Consider the following 26,844-nt stretch of genomic DNA (forward strand, 5'->3'; position numbering starts at 1 on the left):
CAGATTCCCAGCACCTTCAGGAAGTCAAGACAGCCCCAGGTACAGAAGTGTGAAACTCACACCTCCAGATTCAGGGACAGTTTCTTCCCGGCTGTTATCAGGCAACTGAACCATCTTATCAACAACTAGAGAGCCATGCCGAGCTCCTGTCTACCTCATTGGAGACCCTCGGACTATCTTTAATCAGGCTTTACTGCACTTTATCTTGCACTGGACGTTATTCCTTTATCCTGTGTCTACACTGTGGACGGCTCGATTGTAATCATGCATTGTCGTTCAGCTGGCTGGGTAGCACGCAACAAGAAAGCGTTTCAATGTCTCTTGGTATACATGCCAATAACCTAAGCTAAATTAAACAACTAAGCTGTGACACAGAAGCCTAGCCTCAGTTGTGAGTGCCCACCAATGTCCCACATGGTTAGAAAACATGCGCCCAAACCAATGAGTGTAGGAAGGAACTGCAGATAGGCACGAATATGTGGCCGCCATTGGTGGAGCGGGAGCACGTGGCCGCTGGCTGGGTGAGGTCACGTGGGGCGCTGGGTGGTAATGTCACCTTGTCCCGTATTTGGGAGTGAGGAAGTTGGCAACCCTACTTGTAGCACACAATAGAAAGTGTTCCACTGTGTCTGGTTCATGAGACACCATGAGCTTACTACACCAATCCCAATGGATGGTATTTATTCACAAAATGCTGGGGTAACTCAGCAGGTCAGGCAGCATCTCGGGAGAGAAGGAATGGGTGACGTTTCGGGCCGAGACCCTTCTTCAGACTGAAGGGTCTCGACCCGAAACGTCACCCATTCCTTCTCTCCTGAACGACAATGCATGATTACAATGGAGCCGTCCTGCTGAGTTACTCCAGCATTTTGTGAATAAATACCTTCGATTTGTACCAGCATCTGCAGTTATTTTCTTACACCAATCCCAATGTGTCGGGTTCCGTAGTACTTTTCTCAGGTCAGAAATCTGTTCATTGACGTGTAAAATTAACCACTGAAGAACAGACAGGGATAAGTTTAATGCCTCATCCCAGAGATGACACCCCCAAGAATGCAGTCAATACACCTGTAACCTATACACCTGTGACCTATACACCTAGAAACATAGAAACATAGAAAATAGGTGTAGGAGTAGGCCATTCGGCCCTTCGAGCCTGCACCGCCATTCAATATGATCATGGCTGATCATCCAGCTCAGTAACCTGTACCTGCCTTCTCTCCATACCCCCTGATCCCTTTAGCAAAAAGGGCCACATCTCACTCCCTCTTAAATATAGTCAATGAACTGGCCTCCTATGAACTGTAACCTATTAGTCCATACACCTGTGACCTATACACCTGTAACCTTTACACCTGTGACCTATACACCTGTAACCTATTAGTCCATACACCTGTGACCTATAACCTGCTGACTCACCATAGTAGAAATTCAAGTATTGATGTACCTGAGGCTTTTGGCAAGCCTTTGGCATGGCACGACACGCATGTATATTCATGTATGCATTCATGTATAATTTATACACATATATTTATGCATAATTTACGTGTTGTGTGTGTGTCTGAGTCTGCAAGCAAGATTTTGATTACACTTGTACCTCACCACACTGGTGCATAGGTCAATAAGCTCGACTCGACTTGATTTGACTTGTCCTTAGTTCCCACTGCACACCTAGTCACTGACTCCAACCTCCCTGGAATCTGCCCACGGTGAAACTTGGCATATTACAGTGGCAGTATTATACCCCTGATTAACACTGGACAACAATGCTGCCCCACCTCGGACAATTGCCTCCTTGTCGGGCAGCATCCATGGAGAACATGGGTGGCACGGTGGCGCAGCGGTAGAGTTGCTGCCTTACAGCAAATGCAGCGCTGGAGACTCGGGTTCGATCCTGACTACGGGCGCCGTCTGTGCGGAGTTTGTACGTTCTCCCCGTGACCTGCGTGGGTTTTCACCGAGATCTTCGGTTTCCTCCCACACTCCAAAGACGTGCAGGTTTGGAAGTTAATTGGCTGGGCAAACGTAAAAATTGTCCCTAGTGGGTGTAGGATAGTGTTAGTGTGCGGGGATCGCTGGGCGGCGCGGACCCGGTGGGCCGAAGGGCCTGTTTCTGCGCTGTATCTCTAAATCTAAAAAAATCTAAACATGGATAGGTGACGTTTCAGGTTCTTCAGACTGATGTGGGGGGTTTGGGGGGGGAGCGGGAGGAAAAATGAAGCTGGAAAAGCTCTTCCACATTCTTCTCCCCCCCCCCCGTCACTCTGTACAATCAGTCTAAAGAAGGGTTTTGACCCAAAACGTCACCATTCCATGTTCTCCAGAGATGCTGCCAAACCCTTTGAGTTGTTCCAGCACTTTGTGTCCTTTTTCCTTGTCTGTAGCTGGAGTAATTCAGCGGGACAAGCAGTATCTCAGGAGAAAAGGAATGCGTGACGTTTTGGGTTGAGACCCTTCTTCGAAGAAGTGTCTCGACCCCAAACGTCACCCATTCCTCCTCCTTAGCAGTTTGAGAATGCTCTTTATTCTTTCACAAGTTGTTTACATTGCTATGGCTATCTCATGAACTGAAGGGCTTGCAAGGCCATTTCGGAGAGCAATTAAGAGTTAAGCACATTGCTGTTGTGTCTGGAGCCGCGTATAGATTAGATCACACAGCATGTTTAGAGTTTAGTTTAGAGATACAGCGCGGAAACAGGCCCTTCGGCCCAATGAGTCTGCACCGACCAGCGATCCCCGCACACTAACACTATCCTACACACATTAAGGTCAGTTCACACCTACACCAAGCCAAATAACCTACAAACCTGTACGTCTTTGGAGTGTGGGACACAGAACAATGAACAAAAACTTAAACTAAACTGCATGAGATGAGGTCAGAAGAAGGGTCTCGACCTGAAACGTCACCCATTCCTTCTCTCCAGAGATGCTGCCTGTCCCGCTGAGTTACTCCAGCTTTTTGAGTCCAAACTGCATGAGTATGGGTCAAGTCTCTGTTTGGGATTAATGCTGAAAGGCGGCACTGAGGTAAACGTTATTGCCTGTATAATAGCCACGCACCCTGCTTTCACTTCATATCTTCTTGTGTAGGAATGTAACTGCAGATGCTGGTACAAATCGAAGGTATCACAAAATGCTGGAGTAACTCAGCAGGTCAGGCAGCATCTAGGAGAGAGGGAATGGGTGACGTTTCGGGTTGAGAAACCATTCCCTCTCTCCTAGATGCTGCTTGACCTGCTGAGTTACTCCAGCATTTTGTCATACCTTCTTGTAGTTAGACATCAACTGTGTACCTGAGAGTCAAGGGGAAATGAAGTGAGAGATATAGACGGTGAAGTAGACAGTTGATGTCTAACTACAAGAAGGTATGCTGCTCAGAAAAGGACAGGAAGGCCCTTCAGAGGGTCATCACGACGGCCCAGAAGATCATCGGCTGCTCACTGCCCTCCTTGGAGCACCTGTTCAGCCTACGCTGCCTCAGTAGAGCAGGCAAAATAATAAAAGATCCATCCCACCCCGGCCACCGTCTGTTTGTTCATCTGCCCTCTGGTCGACGTTTCAGGTCGATCAAATCCCGAACAAACAGACTTAAGAACAGTTTTTATCCCAGGGCCATACGAGAACTGAACACTACCTTTGCACTAGGCAACACCGTTAAAAAATCTTGTACTTAATATAATTGTATTTAATTGTATTTATGTATTTATTTGTTTTTGCATTTATTGCATATATGTTTGTACGCACCGTCAGGATTGGCTATTTTTTAATTTCATTGTACTCATTGCAATGACAATAAATGAATATTATTATTATTATTATTATTATGACAAAGGTTGTGCTGAATAGGTTGTGCTGAGTTTGAAACACATCTCCAGATCAATTGTTCCTTTATTTTCCTTTATCATCGTCACTTTTTTGCATATCTTTCATTCATTTGTTCTATATCTCTCTACTTCACCGTCTATATCTCTCACTTCATCTCCCCTTGACTCTCAGTCTGAAGAAGGTTCTCGACCCATTCCTTCTCTCCAGAGATGCTGCCTGTCCCGCTAAGTTACTCCAGCATTTTAGTGCCTGGCTTCAATAGTTCAGGTACCTGCAGAAGCATACAGTCACGTAAGCGCTACCAGATCCATGCGGACAGAATACCCGAGGACATTGTGTTTACGGTGCTGTCGGAAAAGGGGTTAATAGAAAATAGCTGCAGGAGTAGGCCATTCGGCCCTTCGAGCCTGCACCGCCATTCAATATGATCATGGCTGATCGTTAGGGTTGCCAACTTCCTCACTCCCAAATACAGGACAAAGGGTGACGTCACCGCCCTGCGCCCCATGTGACCTCACCCAGCCAGCGGCCACGTGCTCCCGCTCCACCAATGGCGGCCGCCATTGGTGGAGCGGGAGCACGTGGCCGCTGGCTGGGTGAGGACACGTGGGGCGCGGGGCGGTGAGGTCACCCGTTATCCCGTATGTGGGAGTGAGGAAGTTGGCAACCCTACTAATACGGGACAAGGGCGGTCCCGTATGGGACAAACCAATTTCGCATTAAATATACGGGATGTCCCGGCTAATACGGGACAGTTGGCAACCCTTCTGATCATCCAAAATCAGTACCCCGTTCCGGCATTTCCCTGATATATCCCTTGATTCCCCTAGCCCGAAGAGCTAAATCTAACTCTAATGTTGTTGAGGTCGGGGTTAATAGAAAATAGCTGCAGGAGAATTACTTTCCAGTTTATTCCTCCCCGGTTTGCTGCTCCAATTAAAGTTAAAAGCACTGGGTGTGTCCTTTGGCTGCTGTCGGGAAGATTAAACAAGCACTTCAACCCTCTTGCACACTATGTCTATAGTAAACATTCCTCCAGACCCAGCCCATGCAATGCTGGTGTTTGCTGGTAGGTTTTCACTTGTGTTGGGTTAGTTGGCTGACGGGGAGAAAACGTGGTGTTGTTGCAAAAGCAGCTGAGAAGAAATTACAGTGGTTGTTACCCTGGGCTCCTCTCCTGTGGCATTTATCCCGACGTCTTTCAAGAAAAACTCATAAATTATGTAAGTATTTAGTGAAACGTTTTGATTTGTGTCTGAATCTGTTCATTGCTTGACTGTTCCGCCTTGTACAAAGATTGAATGGCGATAACAATGAGTTTGAGAAGTGAATCCTTATACTGACCTGGACAATTTGCTCTGTCCGTGGGAGCAGCAATAAGCCTGTTCATAATTTATAACGAGATCTAGAGCTTTTTCTAGCCCTTTCGCTAAATGGTACTAGGTCACTCTTGGAAGAAACAGTAAATGATTCCTCTGCTTGAACAGAAATAGACCGTATCATCTGTGGCGTCTTCAGGCTTGTAAACTTCGACACAACAACAATTGTAAAAACATCTACTAGTGATGTTACCATGGGTCATTTGAGCCACAAGGGCAGTCTGTTTGTTTTACTTGCTCTCACGTTGTGCATGAAATCTCAACACGGGTCTCGACCCGAAAAGTCACCCATTCCATCTCTCCAGAGACGCTGCCTGACCCGCTGAGTTACTCCAGCATTTTGTGTCTACCTTCGATTCAAACCAGCATCTGCAGTTCCTTCCTACTCACGTTGTACTGTTTGGGAACGGCCGGCCAGCAGTGAAAACAGTCCAGCAAGAGTTTGAAGCTGTGCCCATCTGATTCTGTGTCAGTTTGCATAACAGAGATTTAGTTGGGACTTGTAGGCTGTGTTGTGCAGTGTGTTGCTGCTAACATTGTTGCTACTCAGCGGATGTGTGAGCACAGAGGATTTAATCGTGCAGATTCACTGCTAAATTGGTAAGTTACCCTTACTAAGTTAGACTGACTGTCTCTTTGTATTGCTACGGAGTTTGACAGAAGCAAAGAGCTCGCATCCAATTAAGTCATAGCTTAAGGAAATGCTGGAGGTTGATTATGTTGTGGTGTGTACCACCTTAGGAGGTCTATTCAACAGAGTGCCTTTTCTAAAACACTGCCTTTATTCCGATCAGTAGAGGAAGGGTTTCGACCCGAGAAAGGTCACCCATTCCTTCTCTCCAGAGATGCTGCCTGGCCCGCTGAGTTGCTCCAGCATCTTGTGTCTATCTTCAGTGTAAACCAGCATCTGTAGTTCCTTCCTACGTCAAAAACATGTACGCTCGTTCCACACTAGGGTTAAGCAGCTGTGTGTAACTCTGTAGCCCAGCTATTGAGGGCAAGCTTTATAAATGGCATGCAAAGAAATTAAAAACCTGGGTTTGAGTTTATTGCCTGCTGTATAAATAATGCAGTTATTGTTGTGACCAGAAGACAGACACAAAACGCTGGAGTAACTCAGCGGGACAGGCAGCATCTCTGGAGAGAAGGAATGGGCGACGTTTTCGGGTCGAGACCCTTCTTCAGACTGGTCAGGGATAAGGGAAATGAGAGATTTAGATGGTGATGTAGAGAGATAAAGAACAATGAATGAAAGATACGCCAAAAAGTAACGATGATAAAGGAAACAGGCCATTGTTTGCTGTTTGTTAGGTGAGAACGAGAAGCTGGTGCAACTTGGGTGGGAGAGGAATAGAGAGAGAGGGAATGCCGGGACTACCTGAAGTGAGAGAAATCATTATGACACCACTGGGCTGTAAGCAGCCCAAGCGAAATATGAGATGCTGTTCCTCCAATTTGTGTTTAGCCTCACTCTGACATTGGAGGAGACCCAGGACAGAAAGGTCAGTGTGGGAATGGGAAGGGGAATTAAAGCGTTGGGCAACCGGGCGATCAGGTAGGTGCAGGCGGGCTGAGTGAAGGTGTTCCGCGGAACGATTGCCCAGTCTGACCACCCTGATGTATTTGCCACTTCAGTTTGTGTAGTGTTTGGAGTCTGTGGATGAACTTGCTCAGATTCTGGAGGCAATGCCTCTGCTTTATTCTTCCAGCTTCCACTACACCTCGCAGTTTAGATGTTGTTTGGTTGTGTTGTGCGTGTGCGATGAAGACGGACACACAACCAGGGACTTTTACTTTGAAGATTGCTTTTGGGGGTCTGGGTGGGGGGGGGGGGGGGGGGGAAGGGAGAGGATGTTAGCTGATTGGAGATAGACACAAAATGCTGGAGTAACTCAGCGGGACAGGCAGCATCTCTGGAGAGAACGAATGGGTGACGTTTCGGGCCGAGATCCTTCTTCAGACTGGGTTTGTTTGGGTTTGTAGACCGGAGAGGTTGTTTCCACTAGTGGGAGAGTCTAGGACTAGAGGTCATAGCCTCAGAATTAAAGGACGTTCTTTTAGAAAGGTGATGAGGAGAAATTCATTTAGTCAGAGGGTGGTGAATCTGTGGAATACTTTGCTGCAGAAGGCTGTGGAGGCCAAGTCAGTGGACATTTTTTAGGCAGAGATAGATAGATTCTTGATTAGTACGGGTGTCAGGGGTTATGGGGAGAAGGCAGGAGAATGGGGTTAGGAGGGAAAGATAGATCAGCCCTGATTGAATGGCGGAGTAGATTTGATGGGCCGAGTGGCCTATTTCTACTCCTATTCCTTTTGACCTTTTGACCAATTGGGGTTTGTTTCTCTAATTTTCAAAAGCCCGAGGAGGTGTAAGATTCCACATTGAAGCAACTGTATCACTCTGAGATTGTCAGAAATTGTTAGTAGAGTGCGTGGAACTGCAATGCCTTTCTTTTGTGGCAGAAGTGAAAAGAATTTTTAATCAACTACATGATTTGGAAAGGAGTTGCTTCTTTCATTAGATCACATTCCCTGCATCGTTCGTATAAATTAAAGAAATATCCAGCTTGAAATGGATTCAATTCACATCCTCATTGTTGGTATCAAGGCTGAGTTACTGCAGTGATTCACCGAGCTCTTCGCCAAGTTGTAGTGTAACTTGATTTGTAGATAGCCCGTTAAATTGCTCTGCCTTATTTATTTATATTGTTTCTAAGGATCACAACTCACTACGCCAGCATTTATTGTCCATCCCTGACTAACCGCTGGAGGTTATACATGGGGTGGCGCAGCGGTAGAACTACTACCTCACAGCGCAAGAGACCCGGGTTCAATCCTGACCACGGGTGCTGTCTGTGCGGAGTGCGGGTTCCTAAGGTTAACAGACCACTTTCCTCATAAGTTCTGTCTGGGGGGGGGGGGGGGGGGGGAGGCGAGGGGGGGGTCCTTCAGTCTCTCAGTCAGTGTGGGCGGCACGGTGGCGCAGCGGTAGAGTTGCTGCCTTACAGTGAATGCAGCGCCTTAGACTCAGGTTCGATCCTGACTACGGGCGCCGTCTGTACGGAGTTTGTACGTTCTTCCCGTGACCTGCGTGGGTTTTCTCCGAGGTCTTCGGTTTCCTCCCACACTCCAAAGACGTACAGGTATGTAGGTTAATTGGCTGGGCAAATGTACAAATTGTCCCTAGTGGGTGTAGGATAGTGTTAGTGTGCGGGGATCGCTGGGCGGCGCGGACCCGGTGGGCCGAAGGGCCTGTTTCTGCACTGTATCTCTAAATCTAAAAAATCTAAAATCAATGCTTTGGGGCCAAGCTAACGGAGATAATGGAGTACATCAGTCAAAATGTAGAAACAAGAAACTGCAGATGCTGGTTTACCAAGCAAAGACACAAAACGCTAGTTTTGTCTGAAGAAGGGCCCCCTCCTGAAGAAGGGCTCCCTCCTGAGATGCTGCCTGACCCGTTGAGTTACTCCAGCACTTTGCGTCTTTCCAAAATAGATCAGTCAGAGTCTGAAGAAGGGTTTCGATCCGAAACGTCACCCATTCCTTCTCTCTTGAGACGCTGCCTGTCCCGCTGAGTTACTCCAGCAATTTGTGTCTAGTGTCAGTCCATTAGTTACCTGCACTTTCCATGGTGTAATTGATGCAGGAAACCCTTGTCTACTCCTTTTCCCAGTAAAGTATTTCTCCGATAAAGCTACTCCCCAACTACCTGCGTGTTATTTCCAAAGTACACCCTGAGTTTGGACAGCTTGGAACAGATTTAGCCACAATGGTAACCAACTTTATGCTTAGCATCTTTTCAGGAGCTTTGACAATAGTGCACACTTCATTGAACGTTCCGTGGTCCAGTGCCAAGGCTTTGAGACTCCAATTTTAATTGATCCTTTTATCCTTGTGCAGAAGTTACACCCAGCCTCTAGGGAGCAGGCTCATTGGGATCGTCAACATTACGGTTGCCAACCGTCCCGTATTAGTCAGTACCCGAAACGTCACCCATTCCTTCTCTCCAGTGATGCTGCCTGACCCACTGAGTATCTCCAGCTTTGTGTGTCTACCTTCGATCTAAACCAGCATCTGCAGTTTTCTTTCCTACACAACCCGCCTCCCGGCCCGGGTGGCCGCCATTGGTGGAGCGGGAGCACGTGGCCGCTGGCTGGGTGAGGTCACGTGGGGCGCGGGGCGGTGACGTCACCCTTTGTCCCTTATTTGGGAGTGAGGAAGTTGGCAACCCTACTAATATGGGACAAGGGCGGTCCCGTACGGGACAAACCAATTTTGCCCAAAATACGGGATGTCCCGGCTAATACGGGACAGTTGGCAACCCTAGTTGTGTCACCTTGAAAGACACCAGGAGGCTTTTCTGCAAGGTAACACATTAGTAGAGCAGATGGATATTACCAAGAACGAGAGAATGCTGATGGTTTAAGTGATACAAGTGTGAAACAGCTGCAAAAGAGGCGACCGCTTTGAGCTTGACTAAAACAGATAAAGGAACTTGCGGAGTTTAGCGGGATATGGGCCAGACTCAGGCAGATGGGACTAGTGTAGATGGGGCAAGCTGGGCCGAAGGGCTTGTGCTGTACGACTCAATGCCTAGAATAGATGTTGGAATCTTGATTAAAACACAAAGTGCTGGAGTATCTCAGCGGGTCAGGAGCTCTTAAGGATAGCGGAGTCAGGGGGTATGGGGAGAAGGCAGGAACGGGGTACTGATTGAGAATGATCAGCCATGATCACATTGAATGGTGGTGCTGGCTCGAAGGGCCGAATGGCCTCATCCTGCACCTATTGTCTATTGTCTATCTCTGGAGAAACATGGATAGGTGACGTTTCACAGAATGCTGGAGTAACTCAGTGGGTCAGGCAGCATCTCTGGAGAACATGGATAGGTGACATTTCACAGAGTGCTGGAGTAACTCAGCGGGTCAGGCAGCATCCCTGGAGAACATGGATAGGTGACGTTTCACAGAGTGCTGGAGTAACTCAGCGGGTCAGGCAGCATCTCTGGAGAACATGGAGAGACAATATTTCGGGTCAGGATCCATCGCCTATCCATGTTCTCCAGAGATGGTTACTCCAGCACTCTGTGCTTTATTGAAAGCGGAAAACAGTGGATTGTGAAATCAAGATGCCTAAATCTCACTCAGCCGCTAAGCAAATGGATGATTAGCATGAGTTTCAGATTCTGTAATAACACTGCGCCCAAACAGTGAAAACAACATTTGCATGGTATTGTGTAACAGAGATTCAGTAGAAATCAGGTAGTGCAAGTCACAGAGTGTAGGAAGGAACTGCAGATACTGCACCCTACCACAACCAGAGAGTGGTCCAGAACTATCTACCTCACAGGTGACCCTTGGACTATCTTATAATCGGACTTTACTGGCTTTACCTTGCACTAAACGTTATTCTCTCATCATGTATCTATACACTGTGGTTCGATTGTAATCATGCATTTTCTTTCCGTTGAATGGTTAGCACGCAACATAAACTTTTCGCTGTACCTCGGTACACGTGACAATAAACTAAACTGAAACTGGTTTATACCGAAGGTAGACACAGAGTGCTGGAGTAACTCAGTGGGTCAGGCAGCATCTCTGGAGAAAAGGAATAAGAGACATTTCGGGTCGCAACCCTTCTTCAGACTGAAGACTTGTGTGAATTGCTGTGCCAATCTACTGTGTGAGTTCTGACAAGATATACAAAACTATTTTCCAACAACATTGTGGTATTCCTTTAACAATTAAACAAACTCTTAAAACCCACAGATTCAAACCGTTTGCTCCCAAAACTATAGCTTTAATCTGGGTAGTTTGCTCAAATGTCAACAAGCATGTACAATTAAGAAATTGTACTCTGGGATGTCTGCCAATGTTTTGGGTGGGGTTACCTTTCAGGATATTTTTAATAGCATATATCTACAGCAGAGCATCATTCAACAGAGCCGAGACCTAGTGTGAAAGTAACAACACTTTGGTGAACCACCAACATCGCCAATTCACAAGCAACATCTATTTAAAGCAGCAATCAGATACTACAAGTACGTCCCCAATAAAAGTCGGATAATGCTGAAAAGCATGCAGCGGGTGGAGAATAGTTTAGTTTATACAGTACAATACAATACAATATATCTTTATTGTCATTGTACAGGGGTACAACGAGATTGGGAATGCGCCTCCCATATGATGCAATTAATTAATGGCCTGTTTCTGCCCTGTCTCTCTAAACTAAACATCTAAAGAGCCCTAAAGCTAATTAAATATAGGATGTATTTCAGAACTATAAATAGTTTGAGCAGAATCCCCCTTGATTTACTTTCTATTGGTGTGTTGTACATTTGTAAAGGTTTAGATCAATCAAGAAAAGCCAATATATATTTGCTATAAGCAGTTTGTGATTGATTATTTGAATGATTGGGTTTGCCTACTTGGTTTAGCATTCAGTTTATTTTCGTCATTGTTTCTCCAAAATAATCAACACACAGAAGTTTCTATCAGCCTTACTTTCAGCTAATAATGACAATAGATATAAATGGGTATAATATACTTGCCATTACTTCAGGGCGGCACGGTGGCGCAGCGGTAGAGTTGCTGCCTCACAGCGCCAGAGACCTGGGTTCGATCCTGACTCCGGGTGCTGCCTGTACGGAGTTTGTACGTTCTCCCCGAGACCGTGTGGGGTTTGCTCTGGTTGCTCTGGTTTCCTGCCATGCAAAGCTAGATTGAGTATCATGCAAGGCGTGCAGGTTTGGAGGTTAATTGGCTTCTGTAAATTGTTCTTAGTGTGTAGGATAACCTTAGGGTATGTGGTGATCGCCGGTCGGTGTGGAATGGGTGGGACTAAGGGCCTGTTTGCACACTCTCTCTCTAAAGCTCAAAGTAAAGTCTAGAAATAAACATAAAAGTGGGTTGTAGTAACTCCGGGTATGTGAGAAGACAAAGGCACAGTGAAGACATATATAGGTATGTTCAGACTGGACTTGTTGGGCCGAAGGGCCCGTTTCTACGCTGTTTCTCTAAACCAAACCAAGCTGGCTTACAGTCAGAAACAGGAGAATGTGTAATGGGGGAATAAAGAAATACCAGATCAATCAAAGACTTTGGTTCAGGCATTATAGACGAGGAAGCAATTATCATCCTGGAAATACCAGGGAACAAAGAGTGTGGTGGAAAGGAGGAATAAAAGAAAATTGTTTTTTTTGTGAGAAAACCAGCTCAGGAGAAATCAATGGGTCCAAAAACTGATCAATCCGCAGAGTTCTAATAGAGGTAACCATGGGAACAGCGGATGCATTAGTAATCACCTTCCTAAATTCTATAGATGGGGGAACAGTCCCTGGAGAGTGGAAAATGTAACGTCGCTCTTCACAAAGAGAGAGGGGGGTTTAAGCAAGGATCTACCTAGTGTCTATAATGGAGAAAACATTGGAGGCTATTGAAAAGGATGTGATAACAGGACATTTAGAAATTAGAGATGAGATTGCGTATCATCCAGTATAACCATGGCTGATTTAGCCAGAGATGCTGACTGACCCTCTGAGTTATTCCAGTTTGTGTCTATCTTCAGTGCAAACCAGCTTCTGTAGTTCCTTCCTAAACTAGCTTCCGAGCCCTGAGGAAGCAATATTCCTTTTGCTACTTTTTAATCTGTTGGATATGTTATCAGGGCTCAGGGCTAATAGGACTCTCACAAGAATGCCTGCTTGTCATGTTTTTTTAACGAGGTTTCTCAATTCCAATATTACCCTTCCACCTAGCAAAGATAGCAGTGCGAAATTCACTTCCTGTCAACAAAACTAATCGTGCAAACGTCAAGCAGCTTTTTAAAAAAGACTTGGGATCCGGCCAATACCAGTAAAATGAAAACTCACGCATCCCTCATTTGCCCTGAGGGGGTGAAGTCAATTACTTAATGGGACCTGTGCCATCTCAAGGCAGAAGATAGACTCAAAGTGCTGGAGTAACTCAGCGGGACAGGCAGCATCTCTGAAGAGAAAGAATGGGTGACGTTTTGGGTCGAGACCCTTCTTTTCCCATCCGCCTCCACCTCAAGGACAGAGGCCTCATCTCAAGGCAGGGTCCAGTCAGGGTGGCTTGTTCCTTTCCCTGATTTAATCCAGCAAAGTTCATGGTCTGTGGCAGGAAGCCACAGACATCGGGTTTCTTCAACTCAAGTTCACTGAAGCAACTTTCCTTCTCTCCAGAGATGCTGCCTGTCCCGCTGAGTTACTCCAGCATTTTGTGTCTTTCTTAGGTTTAAACCAGCATCTGCAGTTCCTTCCTACACATCAAATTCTAACAGATAAGAGATGGGCCAAAGGGCCGTGCTCTAGTGCTGCACTGTTCGATGTATCGAGATTAGTACAGGTGTCAGGGGTTATGGGAGAGAAGGTAGGCGAATGGGGTTAGGAGGGAGAGATAGATCAACCATGATTGAACGGCGGAGTAGACATGATGGGCCGAATGGCCTAATTCTACTCTTATGAGATGGTACATTGAGTTTAATATTCCTGATGGCAAGTGCCTACCGTGACCAGGAGTCCCATGAGGCTGACAGAGGTGATCCAGGAATTGATGAGGTGCAACTACCTGTAACCAAAAGAAAAAACAAACACACAAAGCATGGAGGAATAGAGAAAGTAAGATGAAGCACCTTAGTCGTTGTAAAGCTGATTGGAACTAATGTTAAATCAATGCAAGTAACCTGGGGCAAAACATTAATGCACAGAGACTGACATGAGAAATGGTTGGGATCTCATTTAATGTTCCTCTGGGTTCATAACTCCATAAACATAGAAACATAGAAAATAGGTGCAGGAGTAGACCATTCGGCCCTTCAAGTCAGCACCACCATTCAATATGTGCAAGAAAATAACTGCAGACGCTGGTACAAATCGAAGGTATTTATTTCACAAAATGCTGGAGTAACTCAGCAGGTCAGGCAGCATCTCAGGAGGGAAGGAATGGGTGACGTTTCGGGTCGAGACCCTTCTTCTGACTGATCACCATTCAATATGATCATCCCTGATCGTCCAAAATCAGTACCCCGTTCCTGCTTTTCTCCGTATCCCTTGATTCTGTTAGACCCAAGAGCTATATTCAACTCTCTCTTGAATACATCCAGTGAATTGGCCTCCACTACCTTCTGTGGCAGAGAATTCCACAGATTTCACAACTCTGTGGGTGAAAAGGTTTTTCCTCATCTCAGTCCTGAATGGCCGACCCCTTATTCTTAAACTGTGGCCCCTGGTTCTGGACTCCCCCAACATTGGGAACATGTTTCCTGCATAAGATGTTGTGAATGCCAAAGGAGAGATATACGACAGAGTGTTCAATGTAAATACATGAAAACTAAACTCAAAAGAAAATGCATTGTCAGTGTGGCCTCATTGTTTGAAGAGTTTTTTTTCTTTAGAATTGACGGTTTATCCTTCCACATTGAAATTGATATGAACAGGCAGGGGATGAAAGGATATGGACCGTGTGCAGGCCGATAAGAGTCGGCTTGGCATAATGTTTGGCACAGGCATAGTGGGCCGAAGGGCCTGTTCTTGTGCTATGCTGTTCCATGTTCTATCTTCTATGAAATTGATTCCATGCTTCAGTGATTGGAAATTTGGGATCAGTTCCACAGCTATAAATGTTCTCAATTTTCACATCCATTTTTCATCGACTCAAAAGTCAGAAGTTAATTTTCATTTTCTGTTGTTTTTGATAGTGTGATTATCGTCTTGTCGGGTCTGCATCGTGCTCTAATACGTGTTGCCTCTCTGATTAGGTGGAGCTGTGAAGGTAGTAGAGGGTTAGACTGGAGGGCTTTGACAAGCACAGAAATCCAAAGACGATAAAGTCACAAAGATTTCTGCTGTTGAGAAAAATTGTGTATTGAGTGATGATTAACCTACAAACCTGTCCATCTTTGCAGTGTGGAAGGAATCCGGAGATCCCAGACTAAACCCACGCAGTTTACGGGGAGAACGTACAAGTTTGTACGGAGTTTGTATGTTGTTTCCCATGACCGGTGTGGGTTTTCTCCGGGTGCTCCGGTTTCCTCCCACACTCCGAAAATGTACAGGTTTGTAGGTTAATTGGCTTGGTATGAATGAAAACGTTTACCTAGTGTGTGTAGGACAATAGACAATAGGTGCAGGAGTAGGCCATTCAGCCCTTCGAGCCAGCACCACCATTCAATGTGATCATGGCTGATCATTCTCAATCAGCACCCCGTTCCTGCCTTCTCCCCATACCCCCTGACTCCGCTATCCTTAAGAGCTCTATCTAGTTGTAGGAAGGATCTGCAGATGCTGGTTTAAACTGAAGATAGATGCAAAATGCTGGAGTAACTCAGTGGGACAGGCAGTGTAGTGTTAGTGTGCGGGGATCGTTGGTCAGTGCGGATTCGCTGGTATGGGCTGTAGCTCTAAACTAAACTAAACAAAATCACCTGGAATTCTGAACAGGTTTCTTAGTTCCCCTCTTGAGCTTCTAGTCTGGGTTAAAACACCTCATCTCCTCCAATCTCTTTATCACAGTTGAAGCCTTGTACTCTGATGGCATCTTATTGAATCATACTAACATGTCCTTGACTTCTTCTCTAATGTATCACTTCCCAGAGCTGAAACCATCATGTTTCCCATGACTCAGTGGGAACAAATGCAATAAAATACGCTGATTATCGCAGTGGGAGATAGACCATCACAGCTTGATCTTCCAAAACCAGATCAATTTTCTACATCTCTTTCATGAGAAAGAAAGCGAAGCTTTAAAGTGGACGGGTTTGTGGTTTTGTGGAACATCAAATTCATCAGAGAATTGTTTACGCAGCCCGGACCATCACACAAATCAACCTCCCTTCCATTGACTCCATCTACACCTCACGCTGCCTCGGCAAGGCCAGCAGCATCATTAAGGACCAGTCTCACCCGGTCACTCCCTCTTCTCCCCTCTCCCATCAGGCAAGAGGTACAGGAGTGTGTAAACGCACACCTCCAGATTCAGGGACAGTTTTTTTCCCAGCTGTTATCAGGCAACTGAACCATCCTACCACCAACTAAAAAACAGTTCTGACCTTTCCATCTAACTCATTGGAAACCTTTGGACTATCTTTAATCAGATTATACCGGACTTTATATTGTACCAAACGTTGTTCCCTTTATCCAATATCTGTACTTAGTGATGGCTTGATTGTAATCATGTACAGTCTTTCCTCTGACTGCTCGGCATGCAACAACAAAGTTTTTCTCTGCACCATGGAACTCACTGCATATCGGTCGGCACACGTGACAATAATCTAAACTAAACTAACGATGTTTACCACATCAGGCAAAGCTACGTTGGAATACATGGTAAAAGAGTGTTTAAACTGATGACCATGGACTGAAAGTAGACTGAGAGGTGTTGCTAATTTGCTAAATAAACATTATATGCCAGTGAATGGAATTCTCCTCTGTGAGCTGGATATTGTTGGTTGATAGAATCAATGTGACAGATGCGTTAAAGCAGCCAGCTAATTTTTTTAATTTGGTTTTGACTGTAATGAAATCTAGTTCTGTGCATGACAGGATGGTTTAATTGACATTTCTGTCAACTTGAAGTGGATGAAGAATGATTGAGGTGTGGTTCCCATCTTCCCAAGTGCTTCTCAGGTATTTGGTGCAGTGGGTAGAGCTGCTGCCTCACAGCGCCAGAGATCCCGGTTCGATCCTGTCCGCGGGTGCTGTCTGTGTGGAGTTTGCACGTTCCCACCGTGACCGCCTGGGTTTCCTCTAGTTGCTCCAGTTTTGTCCCATATCTCAAAAATGTGCGGGTTTGTCGGTTGATTAAATTGCTCCTCGTGTGTCGGGTATGGAAATGGGATAACATGGAGCTAGTCGGCGGGGTGCCCGGGGTGATCCCTGGTCAGCATGGACTCGATGGGCCGATGGGCCTGTTTCCACACTGCATCTCTAAACAATAAACAAAGCCCGAGATAACTCACACCGTCGTCTGTAGAATGTACAAACACCATACAGTCTGAAGAAGGGTCTCGACCTGAAACGTCACCCATTCCCTCTCTCCGAGATGCTGCCTGACCTGCTGAGTTACTCCAGCATTTTTTAACACCATACAGACAGCAGCCGAAGTCAGGATTGAACCTGGGTCTCTGGGTGCTTGAGGCAGCAACTCTCCAACTTACTGGGCGGCACGGTGGCGCAACGGTAGAGTTGCTGCCTTACAGCGAATACAGCGCCTGAGACCCAGGTTCGATCCTGACTACGGGCGCCGTCTGTACGGAGTTTGTACGTTCTCCCCGTGACCTGCGTGGGTTTTCTCCGAGATCTTCGGTTTCCTCCCACACTCCAAAGACGTACAGGTTTGTAGGTTAATTGACTGGGTAAATGTAAAAATTGTCCCTAGTGTGTGCAGGATAGTGTTAATGTGCGGGGATCACTGGGCGGCGCGGACTCGGTGGGCCGAAGGGCCTGTTTCCACGCTGTATCTCTAAATCTAAATCTAAAATCTCCATGCTGCTTCACCGTGTCGTCCAATGGTTGGAAGAGACTTCATTCAAAATATCCAAAAAACATGATTAAAGAATCCTTGAAGAAGGGTCTCGACCCACAACGTTACCTATTCCTTTTCTCTGGAGATGCTGCCTGACTCGTTGAGTTACTCCAGCACGTTGTGTCTATCTGCGATTAAACAATTTGCCTTTTTGCGGATATTTTTGCCAAAATCTCTCTATTTATTTCCATGCCTTGGCAGTCTGCAGGCATGTTATAACAGGGAGAAACAGTAAAACCTGTAAGACACAAGGCACAACTGGTGCCCGATGGAGAGATTTATTATTATGTGGGCATACACTAGCCATGGGAGACTGAATCTACTTGCAGACAACCAAACAATGGGCAACAAATACGAACTGGAAGGTTGAACATTTTTACAGATTTATGTTCCAAATCTACGTGAGCCCCAGCATCTGGCGGCCGCCATTGGTGGAGCGGGAGCATGTGGCCGCTGGCTGGGTGAGGTCACGTGGGGCGCGGGGCGGTGACGTCACCTTGTCCCGTATTTGGGGGTGAGGAAGTTGGCACCCTACTAATACGGGACAAGGGTGGTCCCGTACCTACAGGACAAACTAATTTAGCCCAAAATACGGGATGTCCCGGCTAATACGGGACAGTTGGCGACCCTAGGCACCAGTGACCTCAGCAAAACATGTGATTTTAAGTAAACTCAGACATCTTTAGTTTTTGACTGACTACTACAGCACCTGTAGAAGGCCAACCTCTTACTCACTGCAGGTTCGTGCCTGGTAAGAAACTCAAACCATGTGATGTTTATGCTGGAGAGGTTTTTTCTGCTGTGAGTCAGATGTCAGGCGATCATTTTCGATACCTGATATGCACAAACACAGCTACTGGATTTAACAAAGTCTATAGCAGTTAGTCTCTATCAGTAACTCAGCGGGACAGGCAGCGTCTCTGGAGAGAAGGAATGGGTGATGTTTTGGGTCGAGACCCTTCTTCAGACTGAAGTCCCGCTGAGTTATTCCGGCATTTTGTGTCTCTGAGAATTACTTACTAATTAGTTAGTAAGTTTGTTTGGTTTATTGTCACATGTACGGTGTACAGTGAAAAACATTTTGATGCATGCTAACCAGTCAACTGAAAGACTATGCGTGATTACAATCGAGCCGTCCGCAGTGGACAGATACAGGATAAAGGGAATAATGCCAAAGTAAAGTCTGATTCAAGATAGTCCGAGGTAGATAGTAGTTCAGGCAACAACTGCTCTAGTTGTTGATAGGATGGTTCAGTTGCCTGATAACAGCTGGGAAGAAACTGGCAATTGGATTAATTGGAACCAGTTTGAAGGGACTGGTGATGTGGGCAGTGGAAGGAAGGTTAATTTAGCACAGAGAAGTTTAGTTTAGCTATTATTATTACGTGTGCCGGGGTGCAGTGGAAAGCTTTTGTTTGTGTGCTGTCCAGTCAAAGAAAAGACTATATGTGATTACAATCAAGCTGTCCAGAGTGCACGAATAAAGATATTGGGTGCAACGTTTAGTGCAAGATACAACATTGAAGTCCAGTGCAGTAGGAAGAAGAAAGAAAAAGTAGTTTGTGTTGAACAAAGACCGCAGGTCTTCACATAATCAAACCACTGTGTCTGCCGTAACTAGTTGATGGTTAATTAATGAAGACTAAACTTCACGGTTCCCACCAAACATTCCTTTAGGTCGTGGAGGTCTCGGGTTAAGGGGGTGTTCTTGAAGACGATGCGTGCACAACTCTTTGCAGTTTCCAGCGGTCCTGGCTGGAGCTGTGATATGTGCACCTCCATGTAATTGGACGGGACCGATGGCTGAGTGGAGCAGAGATTACAAGAAGCAAAAGGAGATGTGAATCTCTGAGGAGGAAGGACAGGTTGTGGTATTCTACGTGTGTGTACTTGATCACGACATGTTCTTGTGCAGGCTGCGTCTGAAACGCAGTAACTTATCCCCTCTGTTGACGGATCAGTGTGTTTTCAGCAGTTTCTGCTGTTTACTTACTTTATACTTTAGACTTTAGAGATACAACGCGGGAACAGGCTCCCCGGTCCACGATGTTTGTGCCGACCAGCGATCACCACGTACACTAGCACGATCCTACACACTAGGGACAATTTACAATTTTATAGGAACATAGAACATAGAAAATAGGTGCAGGAGGAGGCCATTTGGCCCTTTGAGCCAGCACCACCATTCATTGTGATCATGGCTGATCATCCACAATCAATACCCCGTGCTTGCCTTCTCCCCATATCCCTTGATTCCACTAGCCCCCAGAGCTCTATCTAACGCTCCCTTAATTCCATCCAGTGATTTGGCCTCCACTGCCCTCTGTGGCAGAGAATTCCACAAATTCACAACTCTCTGGGTGAAAAAGTTCCTACTCACCTCAGTTTTAAATGGCCTCCCCTTTATTCTAAGACTGACGCCCCTGGTTCTGGACTTGCCCAACATTGGGAACATTTTTCCTGCATCTAGCTTGTCCAGTCCTTTTATAATTTTATATGTCTCTATAAGATCCCCTCTCATCATCCTTCTAAACTCCAGTGAATACAAGCCAATTTTGTTTTTACCGAAGCCAATTAACCTACAAACCTGCACGTCTTTGGAGTGTGGGAGGAAACCGGAGCAACCGGAGAAAACCCATGCGGGGAGAACGTACAAACTCGGTACAGACAGCACCCATAGCTAGGATCGATCATGGGTCTCTGGCGCTGTGTGGCAGCAACTCTACCGCTGTGCAGCTGTGGAGGGAGAGAGCCAACTCAAACTCTCAGCACTCTGTCTGTCCCTCAGTGTCTGGCCGGAGGGGTTTCAACCTGTAACGGGTCCAGTTCTTGTCATCTGTTAACCTTTCAGATTGGATCTGTTTCATATAAAGCAGAAAAAAGACACAGAATCAAACACGAGATCAAACACAGAACAGTCAAGCACAGGAACCTGCCCGTCAGCCCACACTATTTGTGTTGAACATCGTGCCAAGTTAAGTTGATCTCATCTGCCAACACATAATCCATATCCCTCTAATCCCTCCACTTCCACCTACCACGTGGCTATTTAAACACCACCATGGTATCTGCCTCCAACACCACCCCTGGCAATGCGTTCCAGGCCCCCAACTGTGATCATTTAGTTTAGTTTAGAGATGCAACATGGAAACAGGCCCTTCGGCCCACTGAGTCTACGCCGACCATCGGTCACCTGCACACTAGATCTATCCGACACACTAGGGACACTTTAAAGAAGCCAATTAACCTACAAACCTGCACGTCTTTGGAGTGTGGGAGGAAACCAGAGCACCTGGAGAAAACTCATGCAGGTCACGGGGAGAACGTACAAACTCCGTACAGACAGCACCCGTGGTCAGGATCGAAGTTGGGTCTCTGGCGCTGTGAGGCAGCAACTCTACCGCTGTGCCACCTTGATCCTATCTGCAATCAAATGGTAGTATTTTGGCTCACTCTGTTTTTGGCAGAAATCCCATGAATCCCGCTTCTTTGCTCTGTCTCCAGAGTCCGACGGATATTTCCCTTTGACCTATTCATTGAATTCCCCTTTGAGATTTACGCTGCACTTTACAAAAGAATAAAATTGTGCAAATCTACCTCTCTGAACACACCCTGATGAAAGCAAATCATTTCCTATCAGCTCTCTGTAGGTTGACAGGGGACCACACCTTCCTTGGCTTATTATCAAAGGTCTCTGCAACTTTCAGGATTAGTGTTGCTTGTAGATTAGTCAGGCAGGGATAGTCATCCTGAGGAACCAGTCCATCCCTGAGCTGCACTGAGTCATTTCTTGGAGCTACCAATCACTTAGAAAGAAGATTGTGTAATAATAGTCTCAGAGTTTGTCTTTCCTGTTTCTTTATTTTGCCTCACATGCACCAACTGATCAGGTAAAGTCACATTTCCTAGGAGCGTCTCTTCAATATTGCAGGCAATTGTGTGTGTGTGTGTGTGTGTGTGTGCGCGTGTGTGCGCGTGCGTGCGTGCGTGTGTGTGTGTGTTTAGGGAGAGAGAGAGAGGTATATCATTAGATATAGGTAGGTATATAGATAGATGTATGTATGTATGTGAAGGAAGTGCAGATGCTAGATAGACAAAGTGCTGGAGTAACTCAGTGGGATAGGCAGTATCTCTGGAGAGAAAGAAATGGGTTTCTCAACTCGAAACGTCACCCATTCCTTCTCTCCAGAGATGCTGCCTGTCCTGCTGGGTCTATTTTGTGTCTATGTAGATATGTGTGTGTATGTATATATGTGTATATATATAATGTATGTGTGTATATGTGTACACACACACACATAAGACTGTATCCTTGATCATATATATATAGATATATCCACATATGTATATATATATACATGATCATGGACACAATCCTACTGAATCTATCCAGGATTCGAATATCCAGGTTTTGCTAATGTTATAGACATTGCTGATAGAATTTGTAATGGTGCTGGTGAATGGCTGGGTGATTGTTGATCTAGTGAGTTGATATCCGTCCAGGCTCTTTGTCATTTCATTATTTTTGCTCTTTATTTTATAAAGCGGTGTGTGGTTGTTGCGAAAGGTTTATTGTTGTTTGAATGATGGACGGACGGGAAATTACAGCGTGGAGGTGAATCGCTCGGTTGATTGACACACAATGTTTATTGGCTGCTTTCACTCAGAACTAGGAAACGATTAATGAGTGCAGATTCAAGGCAATTCAGGAGCAGGTTGTGTATGGGGATGGGACACAGGAACCAACCCTAGTGACAACTGCAGCGTAACAATGTATTTCACAATTCACTAATTGCAGTGAAAATGTAAATCTAACTATATATTTTTACAGTTGTAATTAAGGTCCATTCCAAACCCTGATCAACATGGATACTTTAGACTGCAGAGGTACATAGAAACATAGAAAATAGGTGCAGGAGTAGGCCATTCGGCCCTTCGAGCCTGCACCGCCATTCAATATGATCATGGCTGATCATCCAGCTCAGTAACCTGTACCTGCCTTCTCTCCATACCCCCTGATCCCTTTAGCCACAAGGGCCACATCTAACTCCCTCTTAAATATAGCCAATGAACTGGCCTCAACTACCTTCTGTGGCAAAGAATTCCACAGACTCACCACTCTCTGTGTGAAGAAATGTTTTCTCATCTCGGTCCTAAAAGACTTCCCCCTTATCCTTAAGCTGTGACCCCTGGTTCTGGACTTCCCCAACATCGGGAACAATCTTCCCACATCTAGCCTCTCCAACCCCTTAAGAATTTTATATGTTTCTATAAGATCCCCCCTCAGTCTTCTAAATTCCAGCGAGTATAGACAATAGACAATAGAAAATAGGTGCAGGAGTAGGCCATTCAGCCCTTCGAGCCAGCACCGCCATTCAATGCGATCATGGCTGATCACTCTCAATCAGTACCCCGTTCCTGCCTTCTCCCCATACCCCCTCACTCCGCTATCCTTAAGAGCTCTATCCAGCTCTCTCTTGAAAGCATCCAACGAACTGGCCTCCACTGCCTTCTGAGGCAGAGAATTCCACACCTTCACCACTCTTTGACTGAAAAAGTTCTTCCTCATCTCCGTTCTAAATGCCCAGTCTATCCAGTCTTTCTTCATATAAAAGTCCTGCCATCCCAGGGATCAATCTGGTGAACCTTCTCTGTACAGCGCGGAACTAGGCCCTGCAGCCCACCGAGTCCGTGTTGACCAGCGATCCACGTACACTAAAACTATCCGACACGCTAGGGACAATTTACAATTTTACTGGAGCCAATTAACCTGCACACCTGCACGTCTTTGGAGTGTGGGAGGAAACCGGAGCACCCGGAGAAAACCCACGTGGTCGCAGGGAGAACGTGCAAATTCCGTGCAGACAGCACCCGTAGTCGGGATCAAACCTGGGTCTCTGGCGCAGTGAGGCAGCAACTCTACCGCTGCGCCACCGTGCCGTTCTGATATATATTGAATACTTGAATATGCTTTTGACTTATTCCTAACATTCGTATTGTTAACTTAACTTTATCCTAAGCCGTATAATTATTGTGCTGTCCCAGAGTGACTTGTAGTTAGGGTTGCCAACTGTCCCGTATTAGCCGGGACATCCCGTATTTTTGGCTAAATTAGTTTGTCCAGTACGGGACCGCCCTTGTCCCGTATTAGTAGGGTTGTCAACTCCCTCACTCTCAAATAAGGGACAAAGGGTGACGTCACCGCCCCGCGCCCCACGTGACCTCACCCAGCCAGCGGCCACGTGCTCCCGCTCCACCAATGGCGGCCGCCATTGGTGGAGCGGGAGCACGTGGCCGCTGGCTGGGTGAGGTCACGTGGGGCGCGGGGCGGTGACGTCACCCTTTGTCCCGTATTTGGGAGTGAGGAAGTTGGCATCCCTACCTCTAATGAATCAAAACTGCTGCATCTTGGTGTTAAAGTCAGGGACCTACCTTGCTCTGACCGAAGCCCCACTGTGTGGTGTTGAGCGATATATATATATTCTTTGTGAGGCTTTGCGCTCTCACATTCCAGTAACTCTCCGCACAAGATCTGGTTTCCAGGCCCCTGACTGTCAACAATTATTTATCATGAAAGGAAATATGTATGAACTGATGGTAACATAGATGAGAACATCAGTTCAAACTGCAGTCAAGTTGCAGAGATCTTTAATCCGCCCCGCCACTGCATCGCTCGTACACAACGCTGGCTCATCGTCAAGAGTTGTTATATTCTCATAATGTCCCAGATAGAACAATGAATTTAACGACCGGCACGGTGGCGCAGCGGTAGAGTTGCTGCCTTCCAGCGAGTGTAGCGCCGGAGACTCAGGTTCGATCCTGACTACGGGCGCCGTCTGTACGGAGTTTGTACGTTCTCCCCGGGACCTGCGTGGGCTTTCTCCGAGATCTTCGGTTTCCTCCCACGCTCCAAAGACGTGCAGGTTTGTAGGTTAATTGACTGGGCAAATGTAAAAATTGTCCCTAGTGGGTGTGGGATAGTGTTAGCGTGCGGGGATCGTTGGGCGGCGCGGACCCGGTGGGCCGAAGGGCCTGTTTCCGCGCTGTATCTCTAAATCTAAATCTAAATCTAAAAAATTCTTACTTCCTGCAGCACAGCAGAATATGTAAACATTGGGTCTGAAGAAGAGTCTCGATCCGAAACGTCACCCATTCCTTCTCTCCCGAGATGCTGCCTGACCCACTGAGTTACTCCAGCATTTTGTGTCTACCTTCGATTTATACCCTGCATCTGCGGTTCCTTCCTACACATGTAAACATAGTGCACTGTAAACAATATCATAAACAAGAGAGAGAGAGAAGGAGGAAAGAAAATAAAAGAGAAAAAAAAGTGTAGGAAACAATGGAGAAGTAAGAAGAAGGGTCTCGACCCGAAACGTCACCCATTCCTTCTCTCCAGAGATGCTGCCTGTCCTGCTGAGTTACTCCAGCACATTGTGTCTATCTTTGGTGTAAACCAGCATCTGCAGTTCCTTCCTACCCATCAAGTAACTTTATTTGAAATGAGTCCAGAGAAATGAGAATTTGGAATTTTCTAAATTGGTTTTGAAATTGAAATATGTTTCAGATTATTTCACTTGAGTGTAATCCAACTAAATGTTACTGATGAGGAGGGTCAACTTTCAAGGAGCATGATCCTGGGGGAGGGAGAGGAAAGGGATGAACCTTTAAACTAAACTTTGATTAATTTCAAGCTATTTTAAAAATTCTATATTTGGTCAAATCTACCTCAACTTTAAATTTCTCTTTTGAACCTTGCCTATTTTCAGAACAATTGTTTTCATTTTATGCCCGCGTGTGTCTTTACTAAACAAAGCTCCTGTGAATCCGCATTGAATGTAATCACTGAACCTCATAAGAAATTAGCGGCAATTCTAGTTAAACCAAATACTGCCCACACTCTTTAGTTTAGGAAGGTACTGCAGATGCTGGTTTAAAGTGAAGATAGACACATAAAGCTGGAGTAACTCAGCGGGACAGGCAGCATCTCTGGAGAGAAGGGCCGAGACCTGTCTTAAGTCCGAAACATCACCCATTCCTTCTCTCCAGAGGTGCTGCCTGTCCCGCTGAGTTACTCCAGCACGTTGTGTCTATCTTGTTTAGTTAAGTTTATTGTCACGGGTACCGAGATACAGTGAAAAGCTTTTATTGTGTGCGAACCAGTCAGCGGAAAGACTCTACACATGATTACAATTGAGCCATCCGCAGTGTACAGATGCATGATAACAAGAATAATGTTTAGTGCAAGATAACGATCTGTTGGTCTTATGAAGTTTTCAATGCTCAGGTTAAGTTGAAAATTCAAACAGGATTGACTGAACATCTGAAGAAGGATCCCAACCCAAATCGTCACCTATCCATGTTCTCCAGAGTTGCTGCCTGACCTGCTGAGTTACTCCAGCACTCTGTGAAACGTCACCTATCCATGTTCTCCACCGATGCTGACTGACCCGCTGAGTTACTCCAGCACTTTGTGAAACGTCACCTATCCATGTTCTCCAGAGATGCTGCCTGACCCGCTGTGTTACTCCAGCACTCTGTGAAACGTCACCTATCCATGTTCTCCACCGATGCTGACTGACCTGCTGAGTTGCTCCAGTACTCTGTGAAACGTCACCTATCCATGTTCTCCAGAGATGCTGCCTGACCCACTGTGTTACTCCAGCACTCTGTGAAACGTCACCTATCCATGTTCTCCACCGATGCTGACTGACCTGCTGAGTTGCTCCAGCACTCTGTGAAACGTCACCTATCCATGTTCTCCAGAGATGCTGCCTGACCCGCTGAGTTACTCCAGCAAAACGTCACCTATCCATGTCCTCCAGAGATGCTGCCTGACCCTCTGAGTTACTCCAGCACTCTGTGTCCATCTTTACATATCCTAACCCCTTGCTTAAGTTGTGGAGAAATATAGTATAGAAACAGGCCCTTCAGCCCACCAACAGTTTCGACCCAAAACTGGGAGGCCAATTCTCTGAATTCATTCAAGAGAGAGCTAGATAGAGCTCTTAAGGATAGCGGAGTCAGGGGGTATGGGGAGAAGGCAGGAACGGGGTACTGATTGAGAATGATCAGCCATGATCACATTGAATGGC

The 26,844-nt window shown here is 46.1% G+C and overlaps 1 protein-coding gene across 3 annotated transcripts in view; it reads left to right on the forward strand.

The window, feature by feature from the left end:
• The window catches only part of sema4ba (sema domain, immunoglobulin domain (Ig), transmembrane domain (TM) and short cytoplasmic domain, (semaphorin) 4Ba), a 207,023-nt gene that overhangs the window by 116,389 nt on the left and 63,790 nt on the right, over window positions 1–26,844 (forward strand). The window lies entirely within an intron of this gene.

The sequence above is a fragment of the Rhinoraja longicauda genome, chromosome 33 (assembly GCF_053455715.1).
Source record: "Rhinoraja longicauda isolate Sanriku21f chromosome 33, sRhiLon1.1, whole genome shotgun sequence".
NCBI lineage: Eukaryota > Metazoa > Chordata > Chondrichthyes > Rajiformes > Arhynchobatidae > Rhinoraja > Rhinoraja longicauda.